Source organism: Sycon ciliatum, chromosome 6 (assembly GCF_964019385.1).
Source record: "Sycon ciliatum chromosome 6, ocSycCili1.1, whole genome shotgun sequence".
NCBI classification, from domain to species: domain Eukaryota; kingdom Metazoa; phylum Porifera; class Calcarea; order Leucosolenida; family Sycettidae; genus Sycon; species Sycon ciliatum.
The window spans coordinates 30,586,555-30,602,208 of NC_088648.1; the positions used below are offsets into that span (position 1 = coordinate 30,586,555).

The 15,654-nt window shown below is 44.8% G+C and overlaps 2 long non-coding RNA genes across 2 annotated transcripts; both read left to right on the forward strand.

Moving 5' to 3' along the window:
* The first annotated feature begins 1,742 nt into the window (after positions 1-1,742).
* LOC135818945 (uncharacterized) lies at positions 1,743-3,208 on the forward strand. Its single transcript, XR_010553835.1, has 2 exons — positions 1,743-1,825; positions 2,932-3,208. It is a non-coding gene; the product is annotated as an uncharacterized LOC135818945 (long non-coding RNA).
* A 2,196-nt stretch (positions 3,209-5,404) lies between these two features.
* Positions 5,405-11,409, forward strand: LOC135818946 (uncharacterized). Its single transcript, XR_010553836.1, has 5 exons — positions 5,405-5,832; positions 8,308-8,412; positions 9,106-9,265; positions 9,924-10,021; positions 10,653-11,409. It is a non-coding gene; the product is annotated as an uncharacterized LOC135818946 (long non-coding RNA).
* The last annotated feature ends 4,245 nt before the right edge of the window (positions 11,410-15,654 follow it).

Sequence of the window (15,654 nt, forward strand, 5' to 3'; positions counted from 1 at the left end):
TTCCTACACAAAGGATACGACTTGTGAGAGAAATATACCGGATATGGTTGGTCCTTGGATTTCTCCCCGTTGTGGAAAAGCTTGTAGCACAAGCAAGTGTCCTTGGATGGCACCAGATCTTTTCCATTGATTCTTGTGAGCCAAATGGCTCGAACTGTCGGCTTACAAGGGAGAAAATGAAATTTGATCTTCTTTCCTTTCACTCTCCTTGTCGAGCAACCCACAGCACAACAGTGATCATTCTGACCCATCCCCGGTTGCTACAAATAACTGTACCAAAGGGAAGGAAACATACGTCTAAAGGTAAAAAGGAAAAACAACCTGTCGCTCTGCCCCGAAAAATCGATTCAAACATCCGTGTTCTCCAGAGCCACCTCGGGAACGGATCCCCGGAGGCGACTTTGGCAACCCGTCTATGGTCTGCAATCGTCCTTCTTGCTCAGCTTCCTTTAGCATCATACATGGGATGTTGTTGTACTGACCTGTGCGCTTTGCCGGCATTGAATACAGCTGTTATTTACTGCGAGTGGCGCGGGGCTCTACACACCTCACTGGTGGTGTGAGACTGGAACTGGGCTTGTATCACTGCTGTAGCGCAGTATCTACTTTCCTCGCCGTTTGTGCTTGTGTTGTCATGTACATGTAGTAATGCACACCCGCCATGACGTGCTTTGCACTTCTCTACGCGCGCTGTCACTATGTACCGCGCTTTGCTTGCTTGCCTCCTTCTTTTATACTGCTGTTCTTTCCATGTCCACTTCATTCCTGATGATGGTCATAAAGACCGAAACATTGTAACGATACCTCTAATGGATTTGTGTGAAATGCAGTGCTCTCTTGAGTGTAGGCAGGTTGCCTGCAAACGATTCCAGTATAATGAAGCTGCGTGAAGCGTCCTTCAAAATTTTGAAATAATAATGATAAGTAGTAATTTTAGAATTGCGATCAACAGAACGAGCTGAACCGACATTTTCAAAGGCTTTTATTGTATTCAAAAAACGAGTGGATACGAAGGCAGTGAAGAACATGGAAGAAAGAAAAAATGTGATATGGAGAAAATGATGAACAAAAAATCGTACTTCGAACTAGTTTTCGCACAACACTCCTCAGGAAGCTACGTTGTACTAATGAAAAACAATCCAGAAAGATACTAATAAAGAGAAATGGAGTGAGAAGAAACAACACCTATGAAAATGATAATCCTAGCACTAAGGTAATAACAGTGTTGCATGCAGACACGTTTGCGTCATCATCGCTTGCTGCATCACCGGCAGAGACGACAACAATACCTATATACCTCAATATCAATGAGACCCAGAAGAACAACAGCGAATTACACCATGACCTATTTCAGTACGGAAGTACAGAGCCAACGGAATGCACAACAGGAGCGTGAGACAAGGGATGGGAGGAGACGGGACCTGATTGCTCCGAGGCAGGACGTCGTTGAGGAGGATTCGGCCAGTGAGTCCGGTGAGTGTGAGAGCGAGAATGATTGTGTGAGTAAGAGTGGGTGCGAGCGTGTGTTTTCTAGTAGGAAGTCATCAGTGTATAAGCATCTTGTATCTCGTCCTGATTGCTGCAAGGTGTATTCTGATTCTTCTTTTTCTGTTTTGTGCCGTGCTCGTCATGGTTATAAGTTGCAGTTGAGTGTGTTAGAAGCTGTTTGTCAACGTATTCATAAGCCTAATCTGTGTGTCCAGAAGGACAGCATTATTCGTTTGAAATTGTTCTAGTAGCAGCTTGTTCTGTCTGTTGGCCCTGGTTGGCCATGGTGTCATATCTTGTGTCACAGTATACTAGTAGTCTTTACAAGTTCGTTAAGGTGGCAGACTACCCAAAAATTTGCTGAAAAATCGAATTTGTAAATTCATATTGAGTGCTACGTCAGTTGAAAGAGCATGAATAGCTGCAAATTCTCTGAAAATTGTGTCCCGATCTGACCGGCCGTTCAAGAGTTATGGCCGAAAATGTGCCCTTGCAAGGAAAGATTTTTTTGTTGCACGCTGTCATTTGTTGGCAGCACTGTATTTAATAATAATAATAATAATCTTTATTAGGATGACCCAGAGGCTTGTCGCCTATCCATTTGAATGTGAGCAGACCGTGCGCACCTTGTCGTATCATGGAAACACGCGAAAGTGTGCAGAATTTTGCTCCAAGTCCAAAAAATCAGGTTTTTGAGCCACGTATTGGGCTGCACGGCGGCGGGCTTCGCCCGCCGCCGTGCAGCAGGACTTTTGCCAGCACCCTCGTGACGTTGCAGATATGTGGCTTGATTATTGATTGTAGTTGACGTTGATTTAGTGACTTTGGCAAGTTTGAGTCGTGTCAAGAAGTCAGGTAGGATTCAGTACTAGGCAGTAGTGAAACGTGAGTGGTAGTCTTTGCCGGTTTCTGAGGGTATCCTGGATTTGGTGTGCAGCGCTATGGAAATGGCTTGCTGTGGAGGTCCCAGCACTGGATGTTGTATCAAAGGTACGACCTCGTAGCACGTGCTAAACCTAAAAAAATTCAAAAATTGACTTGGGTCTGTGGGAGTGTGTGAGAGAACGCCCACTCGTTCCGTTGTGACAGATTCCAGGGCCTCGTTGAGGGGCCCTACCCCATCACCCATGGCTGCTTCTGGACTTGTTCTAGGTTTGAGTCCCGCGCACGAACAGAATGAGCACGAAAATGTGAAAAAATTGTAAATGCATTTGTTTGGCTCCTGGGTGGCTCGCACACCGTGGCATTATGCCGGAAATTTGAGTTTTTCCGGCCTGGAAAGCCTGTCAGTGAGGCGCAAGAACTTGTAAATCATGTCCTGAGGGCCAGCATAGTGACAGGAGTGTTTTGTCAAAATTTCACTCAAATCCATTGAGAAACACCAAAGTTACGGTCAATTGAATGCCATAATTATGAAATTTATGGGTAGGCTGCCCCCTTAAGTGCTTTCGCAGTTTTTCCTGTTATTACCTTAGTGCTAGGATTATCATTTTCATAGGTGGTGTTTCTTCTCACTCCATTTCTCTTTATTAGTATCTTTCTGGATTGTTTTTCATTAGTACAACGTAGCTTCCTGAGGAGTGTTGTGCGAAAACTAGTTCGAAGTACGATTTTTTGTTCATCATTTTCTCCATATCACATTTTTTTCTTTCTTCCATGTTCTTCACTGCCTTCGTATCCACTCGTTTTTTGAATACAATAAAAGCCTTTGTGAAATGTCGGTTCAGCTCGTTCTGTTGATCGCAATTCTAAAACTATTGTCGCCTCGACGCCTATTTAAATAATAATAATTATTATTATATCCCATATTACCGAGCATTACCCGCCAACACCTATTCAGCTCCCTCCAGTCGTATACCATGCGTACCGTTCCAGCAGATTTTTTAACAAAAAAGTCAGGAGTGACTTTTTTAGGTCTTAGGTCACAATGCAGAGCAACTCGGCTTGGTCGCAGCTAGATCCAGCAACCATGGTAACTTTCCAGGCAACAGTCAGCGAAGCCCAAGGCCTAGCAAAATGCCGCAGGAACAGTTCAACTTGGTGGTACAGGAGAGACGATGCTTCAACTGAAGGAAGCGAGGCCACATCGCCAGAGATTGTCGCGCTGTGCAGCAGTGCAGCATATCGCCTTCCCAAGCCCGAAATGGATGAGCTCCAGAAGCAGCTAACGGAGCTGCTGAGAAGGGGTTTCATTGAGCCAAGCCGATCTCCTTAATCCCTACATGTAGCTCTAATATCCAGTGCGCAAACCAACAGCCTTCCGACTTGGAAGGTTCAAGGTTGAGTAGGACCAAAGAGGGTCCTAGCTAGGTCTTGGGTCGCTGAATATCTCAGTAGCCTATTAGTTTTGTGCCCTGTTATCGCACGTACTGACCGCTTATTATCTTGTTACATTCGTGGATAGTTGCTTCATAACTCGTTTCCATGTGTTTTCTTCTTCTATTTTACATTTCATACTGGCTTATTATCCGAGTTTAAAAATATGAAGAACTCAGATGGGGAGCCAAGGAAAAATTGCAACATGGAAATTGTGGGCACAAGTTATGCGATCGAGTCCACCAACTAAACCAGATTTTGAACAGTCAGATGTGTGCTCCTTGTCAGTTTTGTGCTAGATTGTGCACGTCTGACTGTTCAAAATCTGGTTTAGTTGGTGGACTCGATCGCATAACTTGTGCCCACAATTTCCATGTAAAAATATGAAGATCGGGTTTAGTGACAGATCGAATATAGCGACATATTGTTTTCTCCCGAAGGAGTGTCGTTGTATACAATCTCCACTGCAATAGAAAAGCTGACAGGATCGTTTTTCTAAATTATTGTACACTATTGCACATTGAATTTGTAGTGATGGTAAATTCTTTGCGGCGTTGAGCAACTAAAGGCCGCTGTGCAGCGGTGAATAAAATAAAAATTTGTAAAATAACGCCCACATTCCCAGTTTCACGTCCTTCCTGAAATTAGGAACGAGGGCTTTTTGGCAAGCTTGCAGCAGAGACCAGCTGCTTTTCTCACTCCGTCACCCGCCATGTGGTCACCATAAGTGAAAGGATTGCAGCACGGCCGCCGGGCTGTAACTGTGATCGCGGGTAGCGCTAGCTCTGGCGCATAATGTGAACATAGTACAGTATATCCCTGCGGATGATGCCCTCCTGGGTGAAAATTTGGACAATTTCAACTGTAGACCTACGTGGTGTAGCCAAGGACTGTTTGTGGGTTGCGAGTTGGGTATACTGAAAATAGTACAGTACTGTAAAAAAATACAAAAAAACAAGGTCTACGAGCACAATGTACTAGTTATACAGCCTCTTTTACCATTTTACGGGCAAAATAAACACAATGAATATTTTTCCCAAGTGTTCCAAAAACTTCAACTCAAAGTTGAATGTACTACAGTCCATTTCAAAACTATAGACGCGTACCTAGGCAAAAACCGTTATGCCAGCATCTATACCACATAAAATCTGTGATCACTTTGTGCATATTTTTTCCAAATTGGGCATCTGTTATCCAATCCTTTAGAAACTATATGAGAGTAATTGTGGAGCGATCCTGAGCAATATTCCGAAAACTATTCTCAAAAGGTTCCAGCCAAATTTGAAATATTTCAAAAACCCTACGCGTCTATAGTTTTGAAATGCACTGTAGTACGTATTTTAAAGGAAGATGGATCTGAGATAACGAGATCAGCGAGCGAACGGCCTCCTGGACATGTCAGAACGTTGGCGCTGAGTTGAATGATGCTACACTGTCAGCTGGTTCCAGTGGTGCGGGGCAGTGGCACCTTCTCCTCTCACATCCCCTGCAGCATTTCACCTTCTCAGACCAGTGACCTTCTGGGAGAATGGTAGGTGTAGAGTCCTGGTCGAATGGCGCGCAACGAGTCAGAATGAAGCTCAAATTAATACGCTGTACCTGCACTTCAGCTCATCATTCAAGTGTCGACAGTCAATGTTTGCCGTCGTTCGTTTCGGATGTCCTGTCGTCAGCGTTCTCGTTAGTTGGTAACCATAGTAACGTTCTGTTATCGCCGTCGTGTATCCTGTGCTGCCTAAGACAACGTCTCGTTCCCGACAGTTCAACATTCAACCTCCGGTAATATTGTCTGTCTTTCAAGCTACGCCGTACAGCCCGCAGGGATAAGCATCGTTTGCACCGTTGCCAACAGTCTCGACCAAGCGTTGGAGCAAGGTTGCCGGCTGGTCTTCGCCGACTCTTCGCCATCGAGTCATTCGCGTTTCCGGTTCGACCTGCTTCTGAGTGCTGAAGAAATCGCGAGAATGAATTCTCATAAAGTCACTGCTCTAGCTATGGTCGTCTTACTCGTCGTGCCATTTCTAAACGGTAAGCTTCGACCAAAAATTACAAATATTACAGGAAATAACCGACTTTCTCCGAAATTTTCGGGTTGACTTTGTACGTGTTCTCTTTGCAATCATGTACAGCCTAGAGGTGTACACATGTACAATCATGTACAGTACTTCGAAGTAGACCTATATAGGTATTGTACAGTAAAACCTGTCAAGGCGACCACCTGTCCAAGAAGACCACCTGTCCAAGAAGACCACCTGTCCAAGAAGACCACCTGTCCAAGAAGACCACCTGTCCAAGAAGACCACCTGTCCAAGAAGACCGTGGTCACTGAAACCAGGATCAAGGGATGCTATTTCCAGTCAAATGACCCTGGACAAGAAGGCCCCCTGGTAACAGAGACCACATGCATTTTGCAGGTCCCTTGAGCGGTCGTTTCAGACAGGTTTCAGTATACATCTAGTCTTACGGAATTGTGTGTTGCTCCCTCCGTGGGAGCTTGCACTATTCCTGCCGACTTGAATTCTCACTTGACTGACTCACGACTGCCATCCAGAGCACACGAGAAGCCCATCGAACCTTCCACTCGGAAAACCTGCAAGAAAGCACCATTTCCTGCTCAATACACATTTTTCGGGGAATTCGTCCCTCATCAATTGAGCTTGAGTAAGGTGAGGAAGATTGTGTCTGAAAAGCACCACTTATAATAGTGCTCTCCAGGCACAAATATCACCAGGGATACAAACTTACAGAGACGCTCCGTTTCCAGCTCGACAAACACCTCGTGAACACCAGATAGCAGCGTGAGTCAGTGTCGCTCCTGGACGGTGAGTACAGACGTAGAGGACCCTCGGTCATTCACAATACTGTCACCTCCAAACCAGCTAGTCGCAAGCCCTGGGCACACCAGTACGAAATAGAGGTTGCGACTTCGGCAATGATTTTGTTAGGAATGGGTTTGCTCCCACACTGGAGCTCGCGCTATTCCGCTGACTTGACTTGACACTTGACTGACTCACAACTGCCATCCAGAGAAAACGAGAAGTCCATCGAACCTTAGACTCGGCAAACCTGGAAGAAAGCGTCACTCCCTGCTGAAATCCGGATTTGCATTTACGACTATTTACATGAACATGTTCAACCAGGGGGATTTTGCCTAATGAGGTTTGTCTGGTAACTGCTCGGAAGACCTGTTCATGTGTTTTAGTAAATGTACCTCAATTTGACATCATAGCGTTACCGTAACTTCGAAACAACAGTCACAAATCTTCTCCTAAGTGCATGTACAGCAAGATCTGTGACTAACGACCACCCCTCGCCTCGGGGCTAGAGAAAGTGGTCTTTAGTGGCAGGCCAGGGCCGTGGGGGGGGGGGGGGGTGCTTTGGGTGCCAAAGTACCCCCCTCAACTACGTCGATCTTGGTTCGCAGCTAGTTCGAGAGAGACCATAATACGCAGACCACTGATCACATGTGCAACTGAGCACATCGCACACACTGTAGGCTACTAGCTATCCCTGTTCAGACCTGGGGAAAGTAGGTATTGTACTCCTCCCTGGCTCAGACATACAATGTATCTGAAACCAATCCAAATTCAGTTGACTATTTTGTCTCGTGATTGGCCATTTTGCAATGACATTTCTAGTCAAGGGCAACTCCGCTTCGAACCTGCCGTTATGCTGTGTCAAGTCAGACCTAAGCAGGCTCAGCACATGATTTGTATCGCACTCCACGTGTTTTGTTAGAAGCAAAGAATCATACAAACACGCCATGGGTAGAAGTAGCAATACGGTCTTTGGAAAACACACGTCAGATATAGCAGTTTGGTCGCGCTGTTTTTGGTATAATGCAGTTCTGGCTGTTGATTGGTCGCGTTGGAGGTTGTGGAAAGGCAAAGTGTCTTTCATGTATTGCAAGTGTGGATACAGCAGCAGAAGAGTGAAAGTAGCGTTGAAGTGCAGCTTGTGTCTTTTTGTGGGAAATAGTGTTGATTTCATCAATGATTCCTTACTGCACTATACTATCAAACACGATGTTGCAAGCAGAGAGTAGTAACATATCATGTCACTACTCCCTGGTTGGAGGTTTGCCATTCACTGATTGATCTTCAGCATCAAATGTGGGGCTAATTTTGCCCCCCCCACTCCACTCCCCCACTTGCCCATATCACGGATCAAATTAATAATATGCATGAAAGGCCCAACATACATGTAAGGTGCATAACTTAATGTGGGGAAGTTGTGCCTTCCCCCCTCCCCCCCCCCCCTTGATCACTATCCTGGCTACGTACCTGCAGGTGGTCAATATTTTAGAGGTTTGCAAGGCGCAACCATAATAATGAATATTATGAATGTAAGACCGTCCGTGCCTGGTTAAGTGGTGTGTAGTACCAGGCTGATCGCCAGCCACCGTCTTGGTAATAGTTACACGTTTCACTGTACTTTGCCTATGATGTGCATCATGTGCCTCATGGTTATGCAAACGTGTGACTGATCTACAACACTCAACAGCAGCCACAGCGCAAATGAATACCACAGAAATGCCAATGGCAGCACCAAAACCGTCCGCAGGACCAGTCGAGGTGGTGTCGACTTCAGCGGGCACAACAGGCATGAGTGAGTTGTTCAGTGAAACAATAACGTGTCTGGATTCTTGGATCTGGTACATGACAGTTCGGGTGTGTCTAGGACTGTTTTGATGTAAACTTGTCGCTCTTGCCTATTCTGCATTTGCATGTGTATTAGCACCTCATTGACCCCGCTCGTTCCTCATTCTTTATTCCATTTGGCCTAAGCGAATACTAGTCAAGCTTGCTTGGCGATGCCAATGCGAAAAAGGCTGATGATGATGAGGACATGACACTCACTGTGATATTTATACTTCAGTAGTCACTATTAGTCAGTCCCGCTCACAAGTATATACCCGCCATATGACTCTCTTTGCACGGATGTGTTATGTTCAGATTGTGTTAGGATTGCTCAAAGAGAGACGCAGAGTAGGCATTGGCGGATAATGCTCGAAAAGGTGGCAGATTCTGCTCGAAAAGCAGTGAAATTGGCAGAACCATACAAACTTTATGGCGGGCAATTCCTCGAATTCTGCTCCATTTCTTTATCCACATACCAAACATGCATGAAACTTACCAGAAAAAGTACCGAATTCTGACAATTTCTCTGCCGGCATAATCCGCAAAGGCCTAACACAGAGGGAGAGAGACACAGAGAGAGATACGGGCTGAATTTGCTATTGTAATTCCATAGATTTTTGAACTGACTTCAGGTATTTTCTCCTGATCTTGCACTGTGCAGGAAGTGATTCAACGGCTACATACATAGATCAGCACGATAACGGAAACATGTCAACCACAATAATGGCTACATATGCAACACTAGCTTCCAGTCTGCATCTATTGGCATTCCTTGGTTACCTAATCTGGAATCATGGATGGTGTCGGAAAATGTTTTGTAGGTATGAGCCCATGAATTTCGCAGTGACAGGCGTGCTGGGAGCGATCTCTTTGGTCAAGCCATAATATCCGAACCAGCATTCACCCATCTAGCATTTCAGTGAAGAGTGGGGTCGGTGCCTGTTTTGCGCACACGCACTCACACACACACACACACACACACACACACACACACTACTACTGCTACTACTACTACTACTACTATTGACAGCTGCCAGAATTGGCCACGCCGCTCCCAGATGGGAGGTACTGTCAGAGAGGTTAGTGGGGAGGAAGGCAATGCTCCAAGTGGCGATCCGGATCTTGCCGCCTCCGGACGCACACACTCACACGCACACGCACGCACACACGCACACACACACGCACACACACACACACACACACACACACACACACACACACACTGGTAGTCGTGCATACTTTGTAGACAATCCTGTTCATGGCATGACCTGTGATCAGTATTTTGGGAGTACATAATCCTTGTCGTGCAATTACGGTTTATGGCGAGTAGCAACTGGAAGTTTTCCTATTTTTGTGCAGAGCTCTTTAGTGCACCGTATTGTACTAGAAGCAGACTTTCTCGAGCTGTTGAAACTCATTTTTCCAACTACACGTGTGTGCTTCTTTGATTTTCCTCTCCATTGGCATTGTGTTTCCCAGGGACGACGGAGCGAATGCCGCGGATATTGAAATGCATTAGCAAGCATGCTATGCGTCTCGGCCACCATCTTATGGGAAAGCTGGTGTGCCTGTTTACCGTAAGGGTTTCTGTGCACTTTAGGCTCTTTGTGCCACTTATTTATAGTTCACAAAAAGAAAAAAGGCCCAAGGAACTACAGGTTGCGCTATAATGTCCACTAACACCATCAGTTACTAAACAATCAGCTCATGCGTTAACATAACAATAACATAGTTCGTATGGTGAAATATAGAAAGGATTCAAGTTCAGTGCAAAAAAATATCAAAATTAAAAATCAACAGAGGGAAGTAAAGATAGCTGTGTATACATGTATGATGATAATCACAATAAAGGCCACTGCCAGCTAAAGTCGGTAAATATTTTAGCGAGGGTCAGTCCTTCGCGTACAGTATGCAGGGTAGAAATCAGAAAAAACGGGTTTGAAATAGTGGTTGCGACTAAAACGGGTTTATTCAAACAATACGACGTGGAAAGAAGGAAGAACACCAAAGGCCATTGCCAGCTACTGGCTATGCTACTTTGATTAGCTCTTTGATTTGGTAAACGGCTTGAACACAAAGGCACGTACTTTCCTTCAAGCCTTTCCCGTTTCATCTCCGTCAAACTTATACATGTAAATAAATAACTCACATTCTGCACAATAATGCTGTGTGCTTGATTCCACTGTGCATTTTACTATGGATCTACAGGTTGCCATGCCAATGCCCTGTAAGGCTGTGTACTCGAAGACTGTTTGAACACTGGCCATCATACATGTAACTACAACTACGAACTGCCCTGCGTACAGTGAAGCTACTAGCACTCGGACGACCACATCTTCGTGCAAGGCTGCTGTTGCTGGCAAAGCAACCATGGTTATTGAGGTTGTTTGTAGATGCGGACATTATTAACAAAGTAACTACTAAAACATGACTTGCATACTTACTTTACCAGGAAAACTCTTTTTTGAACAGTTCTCTGTTGCAGTTCTTTCACTAGCTCGCACCACATCGTCTTATGGTCTCATCTTTGTTGCATGCAATCATTTTAAGCACTCATTGTAGTCCTGGTGATCATTGTACACTAACTTGAGGAGCTGCCTGGTTATGATAACGTTAGCATTGTTCCTTTGTTTGTTGTGTTTTTTTGGTGTTTGTGGTGTTTTTTTTGTGGTGTTTTTTTGGTGTTTGTGGTGTTATTGTACACTAACTTGAGGAGCTGCCTGGTTATGGTAGCATTGTTCCTTTGTTTGTGGTGTTTTTTGGTGTGTTTTGTGGTGTTTTTTTTGTGGTGTTTTTTGTTTTGTCCTAGTTATCTAGTCAGCTCAGTTCTCAGTTCTGCAGAGCCCATACATGTATGTATCCTGAGATAAGGTTTATATTCATTGCTGTAGTCACGTTTGTTTGTTTGTGCTTTTATTTATTATAGTCGTTCAACCAAACAGACAATGGTGCCTTCTCACAAGGAGACTACGTAGAAGAGGAGATGGCAGAAAGAGAATTGGGAGGGGAGAAAAAACAGGCACGAAAGGGATATACACTGTACAAGTACAAATTTTCGTTTGGAATAAATTTTCGCCGCACTGGTCAGCTTCGCTAATAACGACAATTCGCGAATAACGACAGAATTTCCATGCCCAGAGCAAAGTCCATACACCTACTGTATACATATAATAAGACTTCGGGTATAACGACCCTTCGCGAATAAGGACACTTTACTGATGCACGGCCGAGTGTCGTTATACGCAATGTTGACTGTACATTCGTTAGGGGACACGAAATACATGTAGCTAAAGTTTGTACCAAACTAAAGTTTTCTTTCTGAACGTTCGGGGTTACGACCAAAAACGAAATTTACTACGTACCAAGCCTGCTGGTGGAGTGATCTAACGAAAGATTTCGTGAACGAATATGTGTACATATACAGTAGAATAGAGAGGATAATGTAGTATAGATTAAGAATCAGGAGTAAGATCCAGATCTTTGGCTCGGTACAAAAGCGGTTTAGGCAAACTGGGAGAATAACGAGGTCCCTGCGAGCTGGCACCCATGCCTGTGGTGGTCTACTCCACTGGCTCTATTTTCTTGTCTTATTTTTGCCGGCAATACTGCAATGACAATACTACACCCGCAGACTGCAGTCCTGATAATGCACCACACGCACAAGTCAGTTTAGTCCAATAATACTGTGCAATTTGCTATGCACGAAGGCATACATACATATTTATGCAGTTGTTGTCTCAAGTGAATCTCCTACTGAAAACCATGAATAGAAGTTCCGGAAACGAGAATAAACAAGTCATGTATGAAGAAAAAACGATGGAAAAAGATGATTCGCGCAAGTTTTCGCCCAACGCCCTTCAGGAATCACGTTGTACTAAAGAACAAGTAAAAACAACGGAACATACATGTATAAAGAAATCAAGGTTGAGTAACCAGGGTACAATGACAGCCCGAAAATATCAAGGTGTGATTTCTCACACAGGTGTGCACAAAGCAAGGGTATTAGAACTAGCGGGACATGTGTGTATCAGCAACAGAAAAATTGAGAATGGATCATAAAAGTAAAATAGAAGAAAACAGAAAGGAACGATATATGAAGCAACTATCCACTAATGTAACAAGATTGTAAGCAGTCACTGAGTCAGAAAGTGCGATAACAGAGCACGAAACTAACAAGCTACTAGAGACGCTGAACGACCTGAGACCTACGTGTGTCATGTACACGTACATGCGGATGCCTTTGCGGATTCTGCTGGCAGAAAAATTGGCAGACTTCGGTACTTTTTCTGGTAAGTTTCATGCATGTTTGGTATGTGGATAAAGAAATGGAGCAGAATTCGAGGAATTGCCCGCCATAAGGTTTGTATGGTTCTGCCAATTTCACTGCTTTTAGAGCAGAATCTGCCACCTTTTCGAGCATTATCCGCCGGTGCCTATATGTACATGTACAATGGAGGTCTAACCATGTTGCAGTAGTGGATAGACTAGTTGCTTCACAACTCGTTCCCTTGTGTTTTCTTCCATTTTACGTTAAATGTTTTACTGGCTAAGTATCCGAATGGCACAAGTGGTAACAACTTTAATAAATTGTTGTCTCCTTGCTGACTGTTTAGTTGAAATATACAATATGTACACTCAATCTGCGGTCAAAACTGTTTCGTCCTTTCTGCTTTGTGGACTCGTCAGCGCAGCACAGAGGAAATGAGGCCGAACCTGGTAGCAATGAAAAATAAAATTTCCAAAGCCAGATTTCAACCAGGCCCGAACGTACCTTGCCAGAGTGCTCAAACTGACAAGTCAGTGAGCTCTGCATAACGCAAACAGCAAAGGCACTACCCCACGCAAGAGTGCTCAACTGCTACAAGACTCGTCAAGAGCAGGAGCGAAGTACTCAATCTGCGGACAGAACTGTTTCGTCCTTGGTGGACTCGTCAGCGCAGGACAGAGGAAATGAGGCCGAACCTGGTAGCAATGAAAAATAAATTTTCCCAAGCCGGATTAAACCAGACCCGAACGTACCTTGCCAGAGTGCTCAAACTGACAAGTCAGTGAGCTCTGCATAACGCAAACAGCAAAGGCACTACCCCACAAGAGTGCTCAACTGCTACAAGAGCAGGAGCGAAATACTCATGTAGTTCGGCCTACCTTTGCACCTTACGCGCCATCTCTTGTTTCAAGAGTCGCTATAAAATACACGTACATGTACATTTGTAGGTAATTCTTTCTTTTCCAGTCATTCAACAACTCAACCTTTTCTGATCGAAACAGCTGTCGGAAGGAATTAAAAATACTTCGAAGTAAGAACGACTCTCACCGCGACCAGCATTGGATACTCAGCTTCAATTGCCCAATGAAACAGCGTATGCGGATGACGTAGACTTCATCAGCACCAGCCTACAATATTTGCATGACAATCAACCCATACTATCATCCTCGTTAGCGGAATACAATTTAAAAATGAATGAAGCCAAAACCGAATATACTACAATTAAAAGAGAAAAGGACAGAGTAGACGAGCGATGGCGGAACACGGTCAAACTAGGATCGATGCTTGGAGTGGAGGAAGATATCAGTCGGAGAAAACGTCTAGCAACATGCGCCTTACATCAGCTGTGGGTGATATGGCTAAGAGGTAACCATGCCCGTGAACCCCTTCGGATTAGGTTATACGGCAGCTTTATTCTCCCAATACTTCTTTATAACTGCGGCACATGGAGCCTGACAGAGACTCAAGAAAAGAAACTTGACTCGTTCCACCGCCAGCAGTTACGGGCAGTCATAGGGGTCAAATATCCCCGTATAATACGCAATGAAGCACTGTACAAGCGCACTGGCTCCAAGCCACTCAGCAGAATCATCCAGTCTGCTAGGTGGAGAATGTTTGGCCACATGCTTCGACTAGACACCTCATCCCCGGTCCAGCAGGCTATGTCAGCATACTTTCAGCCAGGAAGCTCAGGGTTCCGAGGCCGCCCGAGAACAACACTCCCGCGATCCATCAACAACGATCTGAAAAATTCCAGATCCACAAACTCCCTCACATCACACGAGGATCTAGTTGCACTGAGGCAGCTCGCCCAGGATCGTCGAAAGTGGAAGGAACTAATGTGTGCTGTGTGTAATGGCTGAAGTTATACAATTACACTAGATACCCTTAACAATAATAACGAATACAATTACACTAGATACCCTCAACAATAATAACGGATACAATTACACTAGATACTCTAGATACTAGATACTCGGTACTCTAGATACTAGATACTCTAACAATTTTATCAAACATTATGATAATTACCACATCAAATGCTGCGGAGACCTATCCAGAATCGGCAATATGCTGGCCCTGGCCTGGAGATCTGCAACTATAATCAGCTTCTACTTTGCAACACTAACGGATTAGTCCCCTTTGTCGATTGATGGATCAATCGGTGGATTCGGCTCTGTTTTTCTTTCCTTTCTTTCTTGTTTTGAATTGTACGTTGAACTCATTGGATTTCTTTGTATTCTGTATCTCGTTATCGTTATATTTCCCTCTAGCCCTCTCGCTTAGGATGAGCTTTCTTTTTTATGGCAGCTTAAAGGGGAAGTTAAGGCAAAAATTAAAATTTCACCAGTTGTAGTCTTCGGGGTGCTGAGTCGAATGGTCGTGGTCCGAGGAAGCTGAGACGCTCCCTTCCTACTTGAATCCCAATCGAACTCGCGCACTTCCACCGAAACTGGGTGACTGCGCCCTACGAGATGGGGATTTGTATGCAAAATGTCACTAAAAGCGCCATTTCGTTCTTATAAAAGCACGGATGACCGCGATTGGCCCATATGTTGTAGTCTTTTGGACGCTGAGTCGACTGGTTTTGGTCCGAAAAGGCTGCGATGCAGCGTTCCTCCTTTATTCCCAATCGAACATGGTTGAACAAGCGGTCACGTGCTCCTGGGTGCCCAAATCACCGGGTCACCACGCCAGCAGGTGAGAACTTTCACACCAAGGTTCAACTCGAGTTCAACTCGAGTGACAGGACTGCACCCAAAAAAGGTCAAACAGGCTAGTAAGTTGTACCCTGCAGGCACGGTGACCAGGTGACTGGCGTACGCAGGAGCACGTGACCGCTTGTTCAACCATGTTCGATTGGGAATAAAGGAGGAACGCTGCATCGCAGCCTTTTCGGACCAAAACCAGTCGACTCAGCGTCCAAAAGACTACAACATATGG